Here is a 7,605-nt window from a genome sequence, read left to right on the forward strand (position 1 = left end):
GGTTTGGACAGAGACATCCCTTAGGGGAGGATTTATGAAAGGGGATTCTTTATATCCTAGTAAAAAAGAGAGGATAGAAGTTGATAAAGTATGGGTAGGAACTGAGGAGAAACATATCCACATATTTATTTGAGGGACACCATCATAGGACCTAACCATGTCAGCCACACCATAAGGGGCTCATTCACTTGCAAATCTACCAATGTGATATATGGCATCATGTGCCAGCAATGCCCCTCTGCCATGTACATTGGAAAAACCGGACAGTCTCTACACAAATGAATAAATGGACACAAATCAGACATCAAGAACTGTAACATTCAAAAACCAGTAGGAGAACACTTTAATCTCCCTGGACACTCAATAACAGACTTAAAAGTGGCAATTCTTCAACAAAAACACTTCAAAAACAGACTTCAGCAGGAAACTGCAGAACCAGCATTAATTTGCAAACTTGACCCCATCAAATTAGGCCTGAATAAAGACTGGGAGTGGCTGGGTCACTGCAAAAAATAATTTCCCCTCGGTTGATACTCACACCTTCTTATCAGCTGTTGAGAATGGGCCACATCTACCATGACTGAATTGGCCTCTTTAGCACTACAAAAAGTAATTTTCCCTCTGTTGATGTTCACCCCTTCTTGTCAACTATTGGAAATGGGCCACATCCACCCGAATTGATTAGCACTGACTCCCCACTTGGTAAGGCAACTCCCATCTTTTCATGTGCTGTGTATTTATACCTGCCTACTGTATTTTCCACTCCATGCATCTGATGAAGTGGGTTCTAGCCCTTGAAAGCTTATGCCCAAATAAATGTGTTAGTCTCTAAGGTGCCACAGGACTCCTCGCTGTTTTTGAAGAGAAACAGTAAAACAAAAAAGAATTCAATTACATCTCATAAAGGCAGACAACTAAATATTAACAAATTTTGTGAATACTTGTATACAAATGCTAGAAGTCTAAACACTAAGATGGGTGAACTGAAGTGCCTGGTATTAAATGAGGATATTGATGTAACAGGCATCGCAAAAACTTGGTTGAACGTTGCGAATTAATGGGACATGGGTACAAAATATATAGGAATGACAGAGTAGGTTGTGCTGGTGGGGGAGTAGCACTTATATGTGAAAGAAAGCATAGAGTTAAATATAGTAAAAATGTGAAATGAGTCAAACTGTACCATAGAATCTCTATTGGTAGAAATTCCATGCTTGAATAACAAGAGTAGACCAGCAGAAATATACTACCATCCACCTGACCAGGATGGTGACAGTGATTGGGAAATGCTCAGGGAGATTAGAGAGGCTACACAAACAGAAAACTCAATTATAATGGGGCATTTCAACTATCCACATATTGACTGGATACATGTCACCTCCAGATGGGATGCTGAGATAAAATTTCTAGACACCATTAATAACTGATTCTTGGAGCAGCTAGTCCTGGAACCCACAGGGGGAGAGACAATTCTTGATTTAGTCCTAAGTGGAACATAGGATCTGCTCCAAGAGGTGAATATAGCTGAACCACTCAGTAATAGCAACCAGGATGTAATTAAATTTAACATTCTTGTAGGGGAGATAAATACCTCAAAGAATTGCAACACAGTAGCATTTAACTTCAAAAAGGAGATCTACACAAAAATGAGGAAGCTAGTTAAACAGAAATTAAAAGGAACAATCATGAGAATGAAATGCTTACAAGCTGCATGGAAATGAAACATGATAATAGAGACTCAATCTATATGTATATCCCAATTTAAAAAAAAAAATGTAAGAGGACCAAAAAATACGACCATGGCTAAACAGCAGAATAAAAGAGGCACTTAGAGGCAAAAAGTCATCCTTTAAATACTGGAAGTCGTATCCTACAGAGAAAACTAGAAAGGAGCATAAACTCTGACAAGTCGGGGGTAAAAGTGTAATTAGGCAGGCCAAAAAAGAATGTGAAGAGCAACTAGCAAAAGACACAAAAACTAACTGTGATGCTGTATAAAAAGGAAGATAACTAGGTACACTAATAGAGTCACCACAACATTGCAATAAGTCTTGTACAAAGTATGTCATGTGAGGTATCAATGGAAAAGTTATAATCTGTTAAGTATGGATTATGCCGTTTGAATCCATGTATCATCATTGTATCAGAAGTAATGAATATTGGCTACTTGCTTGTATGTCAAACATGTTATTTTCTTGGGTGATGCCCCAGGACAGATATGCATCTAAACTAGCCAGCCTGCTTGATATCAGCTCACTCAGTGAGCCCCTCCTGGAGACATTTCAGAGACCAGTGAGGCAATGGCTGCCCCATGATTCAGCAAGGCATGTAAGGACATGTGATAAGGACATGTGATTTAAGACTTCATCTTTTGCCAGTAACTTTCCATGCACTTGGGCTGAAAGGGACTGTGTTTTTAGCTTCTTGCTAACCAGTGTGATGATACAGGAGGTCACTTTTGTTATTGGCTTGGTGAACTCCAAAGTTAGTATAACCACCAGTACTGGGGAGTGATTGCCTGTTTTTTATCAGTCTGTCCTGAATTTGGCATTCTCAGCTGTGACCCACACTAGGCAAGGTCAAACTGGTGTAGTCAGAACAAGATCCACAGAACCACGTCAATTGGGCTTTGGATCAGAACCCCACAGATTTCAGAATCTAAATTTGATATTGAGAGTTTTAAAGGTAAAAGATCAATGACCATGGTCTGACATGAGAACTTAAGGCAACAACAGAAGCTGTCCATCTGCAGATGCAAGCCAATGAAAAGAGGCTTGAAAATGAAGCAAAGCTGGCTGATATCCAAGTAACGGAGAAGCAAGCTTTGCCCAAACGGAAAAAAGCAGCCGAGGAAAGGGAGAAAGCTCCTCACCAAAGACAAATGCAGCAGCTGGAGGCTGAAAAGGAAGCATACCTGTAACAGTAATAAGTCACCAGACCCAGAAGTATTCATCCAAGAATTCTGAAGGAACTCAAATATAAAATTGCCGGAACTACTAATTGTGGCATGTAACCTATTGCTTAAATTATCCTCTGTACCAAATGTCTGGAGGATAGCTTATATAATGCTGATTTTTTAAAAAATGCTCCAGAGCTGATTCTGGCAATTACAGGCCAGTAAGCCTAACTTCAGTACCAGGCAAATTGGTTGAAACTATAGTAAAGTATAGAATTATCAGACACATAGATGGACACAATATATTGGGAAAGACTCAACATGGCTTTTGTAAAGGGAAATCATGCCTCACCAATCTATTAGAATGCTTTGAGAGGGATCAACAAACATCTGGGCGGGGGGGATCCAGTGAATATAGTGTAGGTGGCCTTTCAGAAAGCCTTTGACAAGGTCCCTCGCCAAAGGCTCTTAGGCCATGTCTATACATACTGCGCTGGAGTGGGGCAGCTGCCCCACTGCAGTGCATCTGGTGAAGACGCTCTATGCTGAAGGGAGGCAGCTCTCCCGTTGGCATAAAAAACCCATTTCTGTGAGCAGCAGAAGCTATGTCAGTGGGAGAAGCTCTCCCACCGCCATAGCGCTGTCCACACGAATGCTTATGTCAGCAAAATTTATGTTGCTTAGGGGGGTGGAATATTCACACCCCTGAGTGACATATTTTGATGACATAAGCTATAGTGTAGATATAGCCTTAGGCATACAGGTGCTAACTTTTCAAAGTGCCGGGGGGGCTCGATCCCTGGCTCCACCTCAGGCCCTGCCCCCACTCCACGCCTTCCCCCCAAGGACCCACCCATGCCCCACCTCTTCCCACCCTGCTCCATCCCCATGTCCTTGCTCCCTCCCCCTCCCTCCTAGCCTTCTGTAGGCTGTGAAACAGCTGATTGCTGTGGGCAGGAAGTGCAGAGAGGGTGGAGGAGGCGCTGTTCTGCAGGACCCGCCAGTAGGCGGAAGGTGCTGCGGTGGTGGAGGCGAGTTAATGGGGGGCTGCTGGTGGGTGCTCTGCATCCACCATTTTTTCCCTATGGGTGCTCCAGCCCTGGAGCACCCACTGGGAAAAATTAGTGGGTGCTCTGCATCCACTGGCAGCCAAGCTCCCCTTTCCCCTGCCCCACCGCCTCATCCACCTCCCCCCTGAGCACACCACGTCCCTGCTCCTCCACCTACCTCCCAGCACTTCCCGCCAGGCTGCCACCAAACAGCTGTTTGGTGGCGTTAACAAGCTCCAGGATGGGGGAGGAGCAGGAACATGGCACGCTCAGGGGAGGAGATGGGGAAGAGGCGAGGCCGGGGCAGGGATTTGGGGAAGGGGTTGGAATAGGAGCAGGGAGGGGGTGGAGTTGGGGCGGGGACTTTGGGGAAGGGGTTGGAATGGGAGCGAGGTAGGGGTGTGGCCTCATGGAAGGGGTGGAGTGGGGGCAGAGCCGGAGGGTGAGGGAGGGTGTCTAGCACCCAGGAGAAAGCAGGGAAGTCGGCGCCTATCAACCATGGAGTTGGTACCTATGCTTATGCACAGTAAGCAGTCATGGGATAAGAGGAAAGGTCTTCTCATGAGTCAGTAACTGGTGAAAAGACAGGAAACAAAGGGTAGGAATAAATGGTCAGTTTTTACAGTAGAAAGAGATGAATAGCAGGGTTCCTAAGGATCTGTACTGGGAGCAGCGCTGTTCAACATATTCATAAATGATCTGATAAAAGGGGTAATAATGAGGTAGCAAAGTTTGCAGCTGATGCAAAATTATTCAAGATACTTAAGTACGAATTTGATTGCAAAGAGTTACGAAGGGATCTTACAAAACTGGGTGACTGGGCAACAAAATGGCAGATGAAATTCAATGTTGATAAGTGCAAAGCAATGCACATTGGAAAACATAATCCCAAATGATATATACAAAATGATGGGGTCTAAATTAGCTGCTCCCACTAAAAAAAGAGATCTTGGAGTCATTGTGGATAGTTCACTGAAAACATCTGCTCAAGGTGCAGCAGCAGTCAAAAAAGCTGACAGAATGTAGCTCAGGAAAGCTTATGCTCAAATAAACTGGTTAGTCTCTAAGGTGCCACAAGTACTCCTTTTCTTTTTGCGAATACAGACTAACACAGCTGTTACTCAGGAACCATTAGGACTGGGATAGATAATAAGACAGACAATATCATAATGCCACTATATAAACCCATGGTATGTCCAAACTTTGAATACTGCACACAGTTCTGGTCATCCCATCTGAAAAAAGATATATTAGAATTGGAAAAGATACAGCAAAGGGTGAGAAAATTATTAGGGGTATGGAACAGCTTCCATATGAGGAGAGATTAGAAAGGACTGTTCAATTTAGAAAGCGATGACTAAGGGGGGGTATGATAGAGGTCTGTAAAATCATGAATGGTACGGTGTCATTGAATAAAGAAATGTTTATCCATTCACATAACACATGAACCAGGGGTCACTGAATTAATAGGCAGCAGGTTTAAAACAAACATAAGGAAATACTTTTTCAAACAGTACACAGTCAACCTGTGGAACTCATTGCCAGGTCATGTTGTGAATGCTAAAAGTATAACTGGGTTCAAACAAGAATGAGATAAGCTAATGGAGGATAGGTCTACCAATAGCTATTAGCCAAGATGGTCAGGGATGCAACCCCATGCCCTGGGGGTGCTAAAGCTTCTGACTGCCAGAAGCTGGAGCTGGATGACAGGGGATGGAGCATTTGATAATTGCCCTGTTCAGTTCATTCCCTCTGAAGCATCTGACACCAGCCACCATCAGAAGATAGAATAATGAACAAGGTGGACCATTGGTCTGACTCAATATGGCCGTTCCTATGTGTTCTCTCTCTATATACCGTTTTATCACGAATGATGCAGTACTAGTGGATTAGAAACAATGGTCTATTAATTTTACGTCAAGAATCCAAGTTTGAACATCCAAGCTGCAAAACATTCAAATAAGCAAAAACAGATAAACAAGCACACACACACACAACATGTAAGTGTCACCATGTAAATTCCCAGGTCTAGTATTACCAGTGGGGCTGGAAGCACCTCCTATTATTAAGGTTGCCTGACACTACCCATTCTAAGACCTTGTTTTCAGTTGTTTATAACTTAACCAAACTTCAACTGTTTGGACTTAATTTTTTTTATTCTGGGTGTCTGCTAATTTTTTTTTCCAGCTGAAAATGATTCATCCATTTCTAAGCGAAGGACTAGGAACAAATAAGTTGTTTGCCTATGTAAAAAAAATTCTTGTCCCCTTTTCTCTGAAATACTCTCATGCTTTGGAGGAGCAACCTAAAATTTGGGAGGGGGTGACTTTTGTGTGAGGGATGTGCCTTTTGCTCTCCCCATGATAATCCACACAAATTTAGCTAAATTTATAAGATTTTGAAAAGAAAAAACCAACACAGTTTGCACATGCTCAGTAGAGACTTACTAGAGCTTGACAACTGACATCTCCAGAGATTCTGTCCTCAATGAGCATGCTAGAGCGGGGGTGGGCAAACGTTTTGGCCCGAAGGCCGCATTGGGGTTGCGAAACGGTATGGAGGGCCGGGTTGGGAAGGCCGTGCCACCGCAAACAGTGTAAAAGTATAACTGGGTTCAAACACTCCTTGTCCCCTGACCTCCCGGGACCTCCATCACTAACTGCCCCCCCAGGACCCCACCCCCTGACCAACCCCTCCTGCTCCCTGTCCCCCCCAAGTCCCCAGGACCCCACCCCCATCCAACCCCCCGTTCCCTGTCCCCTGACTGCCCCCCGGGACCTCCTGCCCCTTATCCAACCCCCCCGTCCCCTTACCAGGCCATTCAGAGCAGCAGGACAGGCTTATTGGAAAGCCTGGGAGGTGGGCGGGCGCTGCGGGGCAGGAGGGACAGCGGAGGAGGGACCGGGGACCAGGAGCTCAGGAGCCGGGTAGGACGGTCCTGCTGGCCAGATGTGGCCCATGGGCCATAGTTTGCCCACCTCTGTGCTAGAGCCTCTCACAGCTCCTAGTGCTGACCAAACTGTGCATGCAGCATCCTCACAGAGAGATTGAGCTTGCTCCAGACCAGGACTATATAGGGGCTTAGAAGGACTTTCACTGTGACGGCTGCTCAGGCTGAGGTGGGGCTAGGTAGTGGAACTATGTACGTACCCCAACCTCTGAGTCCCTTCAAAGTGTCCTCTGTGATATCCAGTCAGAATATGCACTGGATTGCATAGGGCTTTGTCTCCCAAGAGCGGCAGGACAGGAGGAACTAGTTTAGCAACTTTAGGCATGAGCATATTCTGCCGGTTCTGTCAAGGGCAACGGTGGATGAAGAGTATACTCAACCCCGTGGGCAGTATGTCTATCCACAGAAATAGGATGTGGGGTTCCTGCACAATTGTACTCAGGGCCTCTCTTCCTACAGTGCATTCCTGAACTCTTGCCAGTACTATGCTGCTAGAGGCCATACTGGTTGTGGTTCCTGGCCCCTGTCTAGGGGCTAGCTCTATCAATCTGGGGACTAGCCTGGCTCACACAACACATCACACAAGACTCTTGCCACTAGCGGTAGTTTGTGCAGGAGTCAACTATCAGCAGAAACAAGGAAAATCCACGTGATTGATTGTTTCTGCATAGCACACCGTGAGAGGTGGCCACTCCCACTTGAAGTAACTC

This window comes from Eretmochelys imbricata, chromosome 7 (assembly GCF_965152235.1).
Source record: "Eretmochelys imbricata isolate rEreImb1 chromosome 7, rEreImb1.hap1, whole genome shotgun sequence".
Taxonomy (NCBI): domain Eukaryota; kingdom Metazoa; phylum Chordata; order Testudines; family Cheloniidae; genus Eretmochelys; species Eretmochelys imbricata.